This window comes from Pseudomyrmex gracilis, unplaced genomic scaffold, assembly GCF_002006095.1.
Source record: "Pseudomyrmex gracilis isolate BER0280 unplaced genomic scaffold, ASM200609v1 scaffold_77, whole genome shotgun sequence".
NCBI lineage: Eukaryota > Metazoa > Arthropoda > Insecta > Hymenoptera > Formicidae > Pseudomyrmex > Pseudomyrmex gracilis.
This window is the reverse complement of record NW_018020661.1, coordinates 22,085-36,863: the sequence shown is the minus strand read 5'-3', so window position 1 is coordinate 36,863 and position 14,779 is coordinate 22,085.

The window sequence follows — 14,779 nt, the reverse complement described above, 5'->3', positions numbered from 1 at the left end:
CCTCGAAAGAGCAGCGAAAAAATGAGACGACGACGATAGAGCAACGGTAAAAGAGGGGAAACACGAAACGACGACGCAAGATGTGTGGCGAGGAACCGGCGGTGCAAAAGATCGACGAAGGACGCAGCGAAGGAGGAACGCGAGAAGAACCGCCAACAAAAATTGTCTGAAGTCCTCCGACACACAGAGAGAAGAACAGAGAAGAGAAACAGACTTGTGTCGGTCATTTAGGGTGTGAAAGAAAAGATAAGACTCGCTTGCGCCTTGTTCGGGATCGTAAATTTTTATGACAAATATACTTGCTATTTTACGAGATTTTCTTTTTTCATTCACCGAAAAGTCGAACGTATCTTCACGACAATATCGTCTCATTTTTGCTTATGTGTTATGCGCATATCGCAATGCCGCAATTAGCTGGTTTATTATACTCTAATAATAATCTTATCTATCTTTTTTCACTAATTCGTCAAACGCAAAAACTCGTCTATCAGCGAGACAAAATGCGCTCGTTCATAATCATGAGAAACAAAATGTATCGTTCTATTCGCTCTATTCTTTGTAGAGAGTTTCTAGTAATGAATTTATGATCTTCCGGCAACGAGATTTCTTTTTTCCCTCGCATCGTCTTATGCGCCGTCGCGAATTGCCCGGATTAATTAAAAATCAAATTTACGCTCTAAAAAAAAGTGGCACATGCTGCGACTACTCGGGCATCGTTAACTCTGTACATAATTGAAGAAACAATTATGCGAACATGGAAACTCACTGCTTGGTCCGTGTTATTAAAACACGATCTTGTCTGTCGTCCTTCCCTCCTTTACTCTTTCTCTTTCTGTCTTTTCACATCAGAAAGAAAACAACAATGTTACAAATGAAAATCTCATTTTCGACGACGTGTACATCTTTCGTGCCTGCTGTCGGTAGATCTCGGTTGGAAGATTGCGGCGATGCCAAAACGGTAAAAATATCAGGCTAGTATTATTGAGCACGATGAAGTTATTTGGGTTAGTTCAAGTCGGATTGGCGTTGTTTGTCCGGCTCAAAACTAGCGCCGTAATCATAGAGAGCAAAGCTCCTGATTCTTCTACTCGCGCGCATATACGTAAGACGCAAAAATGGTACGTTTCCTATCTCGAGATGGCTTTTCCTTCTACGGTCGGATGAAATTGAAAAATGAAATTGATTCTGTGCGCGGCTTTCCCGCGACGACTATATACGGGCTCTTATTAAATATATACATATGTATATGTATATGTACGTATACATGTATATATATTTTGTGAAAAAAGTTGGTTGTACAAAGGAGATGAGATTCAATATAAACGCGTTAATTCGACGCTTACGCCCACGAGAAAATTGCAAACATAGTTATAACATAATGAAATTTGTGTAGCTATTATTTTGTGAATGTTTATAAAACAATTAATAAATTTACCGAGAAAAATAATACAACGTAAAATAAGTTTTTCAAGTTTAGTCAAGAATCCCGAAAAAGATATAACAAAATATACAAAACTTATTTATAAAAAAATATAAAACTTATTTGTAAAAAACAATATTTGAATAAATAATAATATTGTAATATTTACATTTAATAATCACAGAACAACTTTAAAAGTTTTTAATGGTGAGAAAAAAGAAATATGTTAATAAAAAAGATTTAACGATCTAGAGTAAGTATAGCAAAAGTACAAGACAATGACATCTCGCAAAAAGTCAAAACGGAATGATAATTTTACATTTCCTTTAAAAACGACGAAATATTCGAACAAAAGAGAGATATGACAACAATTAATTAAGATAGGCTTTTTTCACGACATTTGACAAATCTCGGACAAATTGAGCGTGTGTTAACTCGATGAATGAATACATTTTACTTGACGCGATTGAACGATCCAGTGACTCTCATTCATCGTTTAAGAACTCAATATAAATCTAATTTTAAGAGAAGAATTTTAAAGAGTCTTCTTATATCTTTTTTAACATTTTTGACATACATTTCTCACAGAGTATGCTCGTAAAACGATCCACATAATACATCTTTTAGAGCCATATGAAATTACGACACAATGACCTACGCAAGATTTAAATGGCGGTGTAGAGAATTGTTCTATTTGTGTGTATGCATTTCCTCGTAAGTCTGGCCATTTAATCACTCCCATAAACGAGAAACAAGAGGTCGCGATAAATCGTTAAGTGCCTCTTCGGTGTTAAGATGATGACAGAAAAACGGTCGAGTCGTGGAAACTCAAGTAGACGTCAAAAATCGCTCCTCGACATCTGGAGCCGAGCTGGAAGTCGCGCGAGCGGATCGGAAACTATCTGTCTCCCTTTGCGTGAGCCGTGTCCAAGAGATCGGTAATATGTAGCGGCAGTGGCCATATTTATTTCGGTGATTCCCTTTCGACGAGGATCTAAAAATTTAATGCTTCCATAAATCATCGTCGATAAGAGAACGAGTTCTTAATGTGAGGACATCGTTGCTACCAGGACTCTTCTTCGTCGTGTCCTTTACGCTTGTCTCATATCCTTTTTCACTCGAGATTCTTCTACACACCTCAAAATCGAGGAACGTCGTGTCGCACCCCAAGCCTGTTTCCTCGACTTTCATTTCCTCTTTCTTTCTCTAACCTTGCCGGTATCGCTACGTAAAATCTACTACACCTCGTCTCTTCGCCCTCCCTGTGTGCTGGTTTGTGTTTCTTGTGTATCCTCCGCCGCACGATCAGATAAAAAGATGAAGGAGTAGGAAGAGTCTGTGGTGGAAGGGCCTTCTCGGTTTAGTTTGTCACCATCGCTTAACCGCGAATGAGGGGGAGTGGAAGATGGACGCGCGGAGCGTGGCGAAGCGCGGTGGAACCCGCAGGATTTATTGGACTTGTCTCCGAGAAGAATCAAGACTCGTTGCTTACCACGAGGCTGGTCCTCTACGAGAAAGCCAATTAAATCGGTCGACAGTCTCGAAAGATTCTGTGCTCGACCGGCTTCCATCGCCGTTTTTTCTCTTTCCTCGTCTTCTCTCTTGTCCTCTACCAACGCCGTCACCCGCTGTCCTGACCTTTAATCCGCCTCGCGCGCTTTCTTTCTCGCGAACTTAAATCGGACATCTTATCTCGGGACGCGATACGACATGCCTCGCGACTAATGTCCAGTCGGCCGACGCCCGAGAGAGGATTTCGTGCGCTTGAAAGAATGGGTCAGGATAACTGTCTGTATTTTCGAGAGATTGATCGGCCTCCGAGTAAAAAGGAGCGATCTCTCCGCGGAAGATTCGAAGGAAAGCCTCATTGCGTTTCCTTATGTCCGGCGCGAAATAGCGCTCTTCGAGGAGGCAAGAAAAAAATAAAAAGTGAAAACGACGAGGGTCGAGCGAGCAGAAGAAACGTAAGCTCGTAGCTTAGAACACGACTTCGCGGACATGCTCGAATTTCCGTTAACTGACCGGGCACGTTACCGCATTACCGGATAAAGTTACCCGAGGCTCGTAGCTGAAGCGTTAACAACAGTTGAAGAAACTAACTCCGTTGGGGCGTTGCAATAGCCAGCAAACGAGCACTTGTGTAGCCGTTAGTGGTTTGTAAGCGAGTTCCCAGGATGAGAATGACAATCGCGCATCCACCACAACAACCGGAAAAACCGCCAATATTCAGATAGACAAATGCTGCGACAACTGCGACAACTTCGACGTGTTGTCTTTCATTACAAAGCATCAGAAACATTTACAAAAAATATGAAATTTGTGTTTTTGTTAAAAATATTTTTTTATCTTTATGTGAAAAATTTACATGTGTGTGTTTATTACTTTGTGCAGTAATGCGAAATCCAAACGATTCACCAAAAAATGAAAACCAAATGTCCCAACCGTCTTGTCTGTTATCTGCAGAAAGACTCCAAATTTGCGGCGAGTAAAATACGTAGAAAAACTACTTCCTCAATTTTTCATTGCTTATAGGGATTCCAAAGAGACATGAGTTTCTTTTTTACAAGATGGTAGACATGGTGTAAGCGGTGCGCGGATTTTTTTCGCGAGTTTGTTTCGGCGCACAGTCCCCAGTGACGGCGAGGTGGGCGGTGGCTTTGAATGTGAGACCAGGAATAATTTATATGGAAAGCATATAAGTGTGTATATGTGTGGAAGAGAGAGAGAGAGAGAGAGAGAGAGAGAGAGAGAGAGAGAGAGAGAGAGAGAGAGAGAGAGAGAGAGAGAGGGAGGGAGAGGGCTTGAACTTGAATTAAACATCACCCCCTTGACTGCGAGGCTGTGCCTCTTGGCGACGTCGTGACTAGAAGCTCCCGGATAAAGAGGGATCAATANAATTTATATGGAAAGCATATAAGTGTGTATATGTATATAAGAGAGAGAGAGAGAGAGAGAGAGAGAGAGAGAGAGAGAGAGAGAGAGAGAGAGAGAGAGAAGGTTCTTGAGAAAGGCATTATGCTTGAACTTGAATTAAACATCACCCCCTTGACTGCGAGGCTGTGCCTCTTGGCGACGTCGTGACTAGAAGCTCCCGGATAAAGAGGGATCAATAGGGTGCGCAGGAAGTAGAGCCGCTACTATACAAACTCGAAAGTTATTCCATATGAAGATATCTGCTGGAGAGAATATATGTATCTCGCGGGACTGTATTGGCGAAATAACAAGACAATGGTCTAATATCCGAGTCTGTAGATTACGTTTAGATCGATCTCTTCCATTGGACATATCGAGTGTGGTCAGAAACAAATTTGAGGGCTCGAGAAAATACGTTAAACGAAGAAGAAGTAATATCACAGTATTTTCCAATGATCGAAATAAAACAATTGCAAGTTGCGAAAATGAATAACGTGGCACGAGACAACATACGGTTGTAAGCTCACGACAACGTCATGTGGCAATCGTCGTGATGCGCTTATGTACAACGTATGTACTGTACGTATATACGTTGCGAACGAACGCCAAGCGAAATTAGTAGGCGCGACTGCCGGTTGTCATAAATTCCTGCAGCGATCGGAGCCATCTGCCCAAATAAAAAGCGCAGCTTGAAGACATCTTAAATTTCACTTAAGCGACGACCCTTTCGAGCAGAGTAACTTAAGGCCGGCCCTTTCGGCGTTGCGCTCGCTGTACCTACGTCTGAATTTTTTTACACGTCGATGGCACGTTCTCATTTAAGGAGCAGAACGCGGCGGCTGTCGTTGCTGATATGCCACGTATGTATGATCATCCGTATTACGATCGTCTATAATAAAATTTTTTGGAGAGGAAAAGAAAGAGAAAGAGAAGCCTCAACACTTCTGTAACTTTCACATGTTCCGAATTTTCAACGTTTGTAATTCTAATTATTAACTCGCGGAGAGAAACCTTAGTGGAAGTCAACAACGAGTTCTCTCGATCTCGAAAAAGGTCTTTATTCGAGAGACTCAAAAGAACAAGAGAGGGGAAGCTGACACTTTTTATGACACAGCTGAAATGAAACGCGCCCCTTAGGGAAAAGAAAAAAGCCTTTCTGAAATAATATTTGAGAAATTCCTCGTTTGAGAAAGAATATATAGGAGAACCATCGGCGAACAAATGACTAACAAATATGTACAAGAGTCATTTCTAGAACTTTTGTGTTCGGCGGAAGAATCGCCACAGCTGCCCTCGGAGCTTGTTTTCTTCTTTGCCCTTGTTTATGCATCCAGTTCGTACCTGTCTCGTCTTATTCGGCGAAGTCAACGGTGTGCATTGATTACACCTAAATCGCAGCAGCCGCAAACCAAGTCATAACAAGCAAAAAAAAGAGAGAGAAAGAGAGAGAAGAGAGAATGTGCAATGATTATTCTTTATCGTTCACTTCCTATGTCTAGCTACGCTTCATATAGATGTAAGCATTGTAAGCCATTTACTATGTCACGACATTAATACGCGTGTGCTAATTACTCAGATAGGTAGGTAGATAGGTAGGTATACATCGTATACTCTTTTTTCATTAATGGTTAGCTTCATTTCTTTACTTCTGAACTCGAAAGATGAGTTACAAAGATGTCAGTAAAATACATAATAGTGTGTAGTTAATTACATATAATAATGTGTAGTTTGTTAATTTTAAAGTTGACGTAACGTCACGCTAGTTTAGCAAATATAGGATAAATTCTAGAAATAAGTAAGTTCATAGGTAGATAGTAGTAGGTAGGTAGGTGAAATCACGCCCAAGGCGCCTTACGAATGTGACCCGAAGGCGCTTTACTTTCCGGAGAACTTTGTTTCTCGCTAAAATTCCATCTAACAGCTGCAACAACAACGTACGTGGTGAGACTCTCTCTCTCCTCCTTTCCTTTCCTCTTTTTTTCTTTATATCTATCCTTTCACTGCAACTTTACCTGCATAAACCAAGTTCAAGGAACAAAAGTGCCGCGCACTACACGACATATATAACAGCTACAAATATAAAATCTATATTCTATATATATAATATATATGAGGAGTCTATATATAAGAGTCTATATCGTCGCGTCATTTTTTATTGTTATAAGCTTATGATCTTCGGAAAGGAAAACTGAAAGAAAGTTTACTTTTGTCGTTGCGACTTTGGAAAGAAAAATACTATGCTTACAGAGTGTACAGGAATAAGCGAGAAATACGAGTCGCAACTGTGTCAGTCGACTATCAGAAACTAAAGAGAATAAACGTTTTGTTAGCGCGACGAGATAAAGTTTCTCTCGAAAAAGAGTGTAGTAAAATATTCTATTATATTATTTTTCTATAAGAAAAATAATATACTTACGATAACACACACACACACACATTCTTTTTTAATACAAAATTTTACGTTAAATTGGTTTTTGGGCAACTGATTTCTAGAAATATATATCTAGCTAAATGATATAAATAATCTTCATACAACTACACGTATTAGTCTAAACAAAAATATTTATAATGCGCAAGTAAAACAAACGTTTTATTTTTTTATCATTTATCTATGTATAAAAAAGTTCCGACGTATTGCAAAACAAACAATGACACAAACTTATCGTCTCATTATTTCTAAACATCGCTAAGCAACACAAACAATATAGACAACACTATTGGTAATAATATCAGAAAATATGATTGAGATGTGACATTTATTTTGTCTTTTTTCTCGTAGTACGAGCAAAATAATTGAGTTGTTTTTATATCGTATTTTTGAAAATCGAAAGGCTCAAGTAAGGCTCGAAGAAACGTTCAAGTAAGCTCGAAGAATATCAGCGTATAAATAACTAAACAGCGACTTCAAAAATATGATAATCATACAACGATGGAGTAAGGGAATAACAATTGGAAGATGACTGTCAAGAGAGTAGCGTAAGTAATGTATATTTCGGAATTACACACTTCGGGGTACATCAAATGATTGTTTGAAGAGCTTTTGTCGCGCTGTCGAGATTTACTTTTCCAACTAAATATTTACCGCGGATCGCAACTTCAACATATTTCGATGCATGTACACACACATATACGCGTGCGCGCCTGCTATATGACAAGAATTTTTTGATTTTGAAAACCTTATAGCTATTGTTTATTTAGGTATGGTCAGATACGAGCATTACGAACAAACGATTCATTGTTTGTTATGTGCTGTTTCTATATCGTCTCGGACTTAATTTTAAGGCGTGCATCTTTATACAACGTATGAGAATTCTGTGGACCAAACTCGCCGACTAACATTTCCGAAAATAACACTGTCCTATCGTTTGTCGACGGTGGTTAGATTAGGTTTAGTGTGACGCAATATAATTGCACAGAATCAATAAATTAATTTATTTCACATATTTTACACAAGATAATTTTAAATTTACAGAATTGTTGGAAAACTAACAAGATTAAAAACAATATTATATATTTGACATGATGAAACATTGTTTCCGAATAATTATTTAACATATTTGAACATAATTTAAACAGTATAAAAAACATAAGTAACAGAAAATTAATGTGTAACATAATGCAACAGAGTGATATTAGTTGAAATGCTGAAAATCAAAACCTGCGTACGGTCAAAAGAAACCCGAGAATGTTTTAAAAACAAAATATGCTACCACATTTGTGCAAAGAGCATAGCTGAAAACACACACATGTTACATGATATTGCACGATGTGAATATAAAACAACAAGTTGTATACCGATCTCTCTTCGCGCGTATATCACTAAAACCATTTGAAAAACGTTTCCTATAAAAAGGATTTTGTAAACGATGACAGACTCTATCTTTCTTTTATTCTCACAAAACAAAGTCGTTAAAGAACCGAAAAAGCGCGTTAAGTGCGTAACACGAGTGTGATGCCACATTCAATATTATTACTTATCTCTCATTAAGTTTCTATTTGCAGCAGTAACAAACATAACGATGATATACACCAAGATATGTGGAGTGATAGCGCGCGATCACCAACAGTTCTCTACGAAAGTTCACAAAAGGGATTTCAGGATCGTGGCCGAACAATCGACACAATCAGCTACGCGGTCGCACAACTTTGCTGCAAAACGTTGGGGTTGGCGCAAAAAGTGCGAAAAACCCGATTTCTGAACGCCGCAATTATCCCGCTGCAGAGTCGTCCAGGAGCAGATATAGGGAGAACGACTCTATGGAAGGCGGGTGCGTTTGGAGTTATATGAGGGACAAAAAACCCGAACGAGGAGGTTCGAGACGAAGACCGGCAGATACGTGCACCGAAGTAATAGCGAGGGCGTATGCGGAGATCATAAATTATCGAGATGCAACAATGGGAAGAGGCATCGCGTGTATCTGCGTGGCGGTGCATCGCGTCGCATATCCCGCGCATATACACGGGGCACCCCAAATATTTACACTGGCTGGTAGCAAAACTCGAAAGTAATACATTCGAGATGACTTTTCATTTAACTAAGCACAAAAGAGAGCGGTAGCCCTATACGCCCTATGTTTTCGCGCCCACCCGCTGACTTGTGCCAGGGCCCCACCGAGACAATGTCTCTTCTCTCTCTCCCTCTCTTTCCTTCTTCTCTTCTGTTTCTTCCTTGCTCTCACACGCAGTCTATAGGACGACTTTTAGGGACCATCCGGCAGCGTCGCGAAATATCACTTTGTGGGTCATCGTTTGTCAGCCTAGCCGACCGCATGGACGGTAATTGTTATTACCCCTTAATTTCTACAATGTCGCGAACTTCGAGGGAACTGAGTTCGCAGAGTAAGATTTATAATGCGCGAACCCAGAGCACGTGATCCCATCTGCGATGCTTTATTCGTGATGAATCGGCACTGTTTGCTCCGCGTGCTTTGTCGTCGCGCACGCTGTTATTTAAACGCGAGCAGTATCATAAAATTATGCAACAAATACATAATCGATAAGGATATCAAGTTACTGATAATCAGAAGTAGAAACCGTTGTGATTTCAGTACATATTATTTTAATGTTATTACAAAAAAATATAAATCAATTGTTACTAATAAACGTTTAGAGCTTAGTTTTTGACATATCGTCGATATCTGAATTTGTCACGATATCTCATTATTGTATCGAATATAATTTTTACTCGAGAAAATTATGCATATTGACTTGTGCATACGTTAAACATATTTCTCAGTTATTTAATGATCATTTCTTTGTTTTCGTGTAAGAGATTGTAATTGTTTTTTAAATAAAACTTTTTAGAAAGTTATGATACTTTTACTACACGCGAGATCGTCTGTCGACTAAAAGCAACGCGTAAAAGCAACTATTTCGATGTTGTCGTAATAGACAGTGCGACGAACGACCATCGTTTGGAAATCGGATAAATCTCATGTCGTCCGACGCAAAAAGCATCGAAGCTTTCAATTTTGCCGAAGCAATTTCAAACTAACGAATAAAAATAGATGGATCGGTGAATTCGTTTTGCTTTGACATACAATTGCAAAAACGTCACTTATCGACTATTTAGATGAATTCCAATAGAGCGGGACACGTAAATGATATGCAATCATTACGGAATATTACCGGCATAACTTTTTCTCAAAGGGAAAAAATCAATATCAGGAATATATCAGTTCTTACGAAGATGTCGTTTTATATATAAAAATACGCCTCCGTAACATTCATTGCAGGCAAACAGCAAATAATATCTATTATTTGAACAGTAATTTAACGAAGAATGCGCATAAACCATACGCACACGCATGTATATACGTATACAATTGTAGAAAATAAAAATCAGAGAATCATCTATTTATCATGAGACGCGAATAGAAGTTATCAAACAAACAAAAGTAAATTTTGACTGAGATTAATTCAAAAGTTAATTTTTAGATGCCTTGGCATTTTCTTTTTGTTCATTCTGAATATGTAAAATGAATATGTAAAAACTCTCTATCTCAATGCAATATTTGAAAACATAATTTTAAAAACTATCAATAAACTTTGATTAATTTTTAATTTCAATATATCTAACTAAACGTTTTTGTTGTCAATTATCAACAATCAATATAACACTTATTGTCGATTTATTAGCGATGTTGGCGAATATTATCCATCCGCAAGGATTGGATCAAAGGATGCAACGTTGCAAAGGACAATAGATCGTGTATGATCTCTATAGAGTTAGACTCGCACAAAAGACGCTTTATGAAGCATCCGTACAAAGGGGAGCGCTAATTATTAGCGTTCACTAATTTCCCAAATGTTACAAGCTTTGTTGAAATGTCAGTGAGAAGAGAAAAGAGATTTACACGCGAGTAAATTGATAGGTATCATATCGACGCGCATTGAAAAATGATTATTATGGTAAATAAATCCTCATACATAGCTATTGATATCTTACGCTTAATAAAACATAATTCTATACTCCGATAATCAACGAAAATTTAATTATTTATAACTAGAATGCGATTTAACTCATTACTTACATCTACGAAATCTTTGCGTTAATATTTATCTTTTTTTTTTATAAAACTAAGAATGAACATTTATATATACGCAAGCAAATATCATTCTATAAAATAAGATAATATTTATAAAATTTATAAGTTAGTATATATATACGAAGTATGTATATATGTGTGTGTGTGTACATGATGTATTAAAATTTTTGTTTTTGTAACACCGTTTGCTCTAAACTTTTTCAAGTGCTTGAGAATAGATTATGACTTCCTGTGAACTGATTACGACTGTAACGTACTTCATCCGCTTTTACGAACATGTTTAAGAAAAAAAATCGAGATCGTGCCTCCTCAAAATGGTGCAGACAGCGGAACAGCTGTCCTTGACATTAAACACACTGCGTTGACACTTCCGGTCAATAAAAGAAAATGCGAGAGCAGAAGGCGCAAAGGCAGATGTACTTTTTGAAAAACACGTTAAGCAACGTTGAGGTCGTCATCGATATTTTTTTGTGCCTCGGTACGCAACGAGACACTTGCCAGTCTGCGGTGCTTTGTTGATTTTTGAAGCTGATTCGTCTTATTTAGTATTGCCAGCATTTTAATAATATTAATCTCATAATAATAATAATATTTTATAACAGCTACAATTTATTAGTGCGAATAACCAACAGAAAAGGCTTGAAGCCAAGAAGTTATTTTCTTGTAATATAACGTCAAACACTTTAAACGTTAAATGTAATATAATCATATGAAAATATAGTAAATAAAACGCTACTTTTTTGTTTATTTTGTTTTAATAAAATTGTAGCACTGTATTTTTTAATTGCAACAAATTAAAATTACTTATCGGATTGTTTTAATTAAACCTGCACGAAATAACTTATTAATTTATTGAAACCGGTATGATAACTCGTGTCAGCCGCCGCGTGAAACATCACGGCGGTGCAATCAAGCGGGTCCGATTTCGAAATCTTATGATCTGTGAGAAAAAAATTATCTTCTCATAGGCTTTACGACATGTCTTGGGAAGTTTATCTTCCCTCCATCCTTTTGCGCGATATCTACGAAGCATGTAATTTGCAAGTTTCTCGCACAATTGTTGCAACGCGTTCCATTTGTCCGCCGCGACAACTTACTTCCCAAAACGCACTAGAGAAGAGAAATTCTCGCTGTAAGGATCAATTCTTACAAACGTTTGCACAAAAAAAAAACGTTTTCTACAGTTTTCCGCTCTACTAATGGCTCGCTAGATTGAAAATATTAGCTATAGCAAATAATGCTTCGTCTGCGTCGCTACTGGCGATAATACACAGCGTACGAAAATCTTGGAATAAAACTTTTTGAATTCTAAACGCAAAAGTAGAATTCCATCGAACTTTGGTTATAAATTTGAAATACGATAATTTGTTGTGTGCGGTAACTTGATGAAATTGTTTTTATAAATTATTCGTTACGTTTTCTTTGAATTTTTCTTTCTTGTAAATACCTGGGTTTGTTCACAACTTAACGAAATATAAATCTGTACACTGATTTAAGTTACGATCGTTTAGAATAATATTGACTTTCTTTCGCGGATCGATAGTCTATAAAAATCGTTTTACTCGGCTGAAGAAAAAAAATGTTTGAAGACGGAATGATTTTCTGAAGTGAGCTCTTCGGAGAGAGAAAAGTTGATCATGTAATTTTCTCTCGCGAATAGAAACGAGAAATATATAAGTGAAAAGTTTTGCGAAAACTTTTTTACCAAAACTTATGTTCACGTAAACTTTTTGCACATCAAATTTAATCAAATAATTTTCTCATAAAATTCAGAAGAATATTTCGGATTAGTACGAATATCGGAATCTTTCTTGTTAAACAAATCAATCCTAGAAGAATTATAAAAATGCGATTCTTCATGTGAAATCTTGCATATAACCGGTGCTGCGATGTGCAGCAAAACGTGATGTGTACATGACGCTTCGTGTGACGGATCGTTATTATCGTCGCGCGTATTAATGCGATAACTAATAATAACAAGATTCAGCCCTCAGCTGGTTAATTTTGTGCGGCGTGTACAGACAACTCTATATCCCCTCGTGTACGTATTCTCCTGGTTTGACGATCGCACGAAAGAGGTCTTATATAGGTCGGGATGACGACGCATAGCGAACTTTGATCGTCGCGTTACACTATGTAGCGAACCATCGATAGAGACTCGAGATCGGATAATCCCCTTTTGAGTGCTCGGAGCGAAGGATACTCCAATCCTGCAAGCGGGTTTTCTCCTCTCAGCTGACGTATCTATTCTCTCGACGTTCTTTCGCGCTCTCAGTCACGAGAAAGACAGAAAGAAAATCTTTCAACGCCACGCGCGAGTGCTGTTTTTATTCCTACTTCGAATTAGATAAACGCCTCTTATTGAATCCGCTCGCGGAGATGCAATTTTCTAGATGTAAAATCGGATGATCTTCTGGAATGCGAAAGCGAAAGAGCGCAAGTGTGATCGAATAAAATAACGATTGGATGAATAAGTAATATTTTTGTGGTTTACAGTATTTTTAATCTGTAAATTTGCCGATTACATATACTTGGTATACTTCAACGACAATATTCTTATTTTAGATTTTGTAAATTTTTCGTAATTTAAAGTTTACTTATTACCACTGGGTAATTTAACGCAACATTTTCCAAGAAAAGATAATGTCTCTAATATTAGACGCAACCTTTGTTACTTTGTTTATCTGTAATTGTCTCTAGTATATCGGCATTATCTTCGTTCTTTCGTAGAAAACTCGCTTAGAAAACTCCGACGAAATTATAACACCGCTTGCGGAGACATATGTAAGATGCTCTAGATAAAAAACAAAAAAAACAAAAAGAAAAGAACGGATCCTTTGATCGAAGAAGATATTTTTTTTCTAAACAAGCTGTGCCGAATGTCAAATTGCGTTCTGAGAACCGATCGTGTGTATCTTATACAATACCTAAAGTAAAGATTTATTCGTGTGTGCAACACTTTTGTCAGATTTCTCGAGCGCCTTGGGCGAGAGAGTGGATCAGTTTCTTTCCCGCGCGATCGCAAAACGAGCGCGAGCCGCGCAAGAGACGCTTACTTTACACCGTCGCGTTACGCTGTGGCTGTGGCTAACCGCCGATACGAAGAAACGGATAAATCCCTTTTATGCGCACAGAGATGTCGATGTAGGAGCTTCACCTCGAGGCAGGCAGGTGCTCGTCTTTTGAGAGTAGCACACCCTTTCTACAGCGCCCCGCTTCTTTTGCCTCGAGATACAACGACGAAGGAAACATGCTCCTCTCGATTGGTGACATTGTTGTTGACCTTTTGCCAAATGGCGCTTCGCATATGGCGCGCGCGCGCTCGCCTTGCTCAGTTTTACACACACCTCCTAGGTGAAATTTACAGTAACTTTAGAAGAGAAAAGAGCCGGTCGTATTTATATGACAGATTGCCGGTTGATTCGTAGGATGCACCTGTACTCAATCGAGCGGAAAACTTGAAAGTTGAAATTTTCACGGATTTGCTAACAACATAGAGGGAGCGAATTCTTTTAAATACTCACAATGGACCCATTGATATTCCGCGAGATGTTGCTCAGCGACGCGAAACACTGCCCGGGAACCACGCAATAATTGATTACACCGTTACGTGACATAATAACGTGACTGTAACTCTCGGGTCGTGCAACAATTATGACAATAACTATTAATAAAATTATCTTATGTGGCCTCCGAAAGGTGTATGTGTATATATATGTATATGTATAGAGCCTAAGAATGATCAAAGAACCGCCGCAATAGAAAAGACAAATTTATGTAAAAAACTAATTCTTCTTTTTCAAACAAAAAGAAATATATATTACAATGTAAAAAACATATATAATAAAAAAAGCGCAACAATTCTAGTCGCTGTTGCTTGTGTAGTCACAGAAAGAGA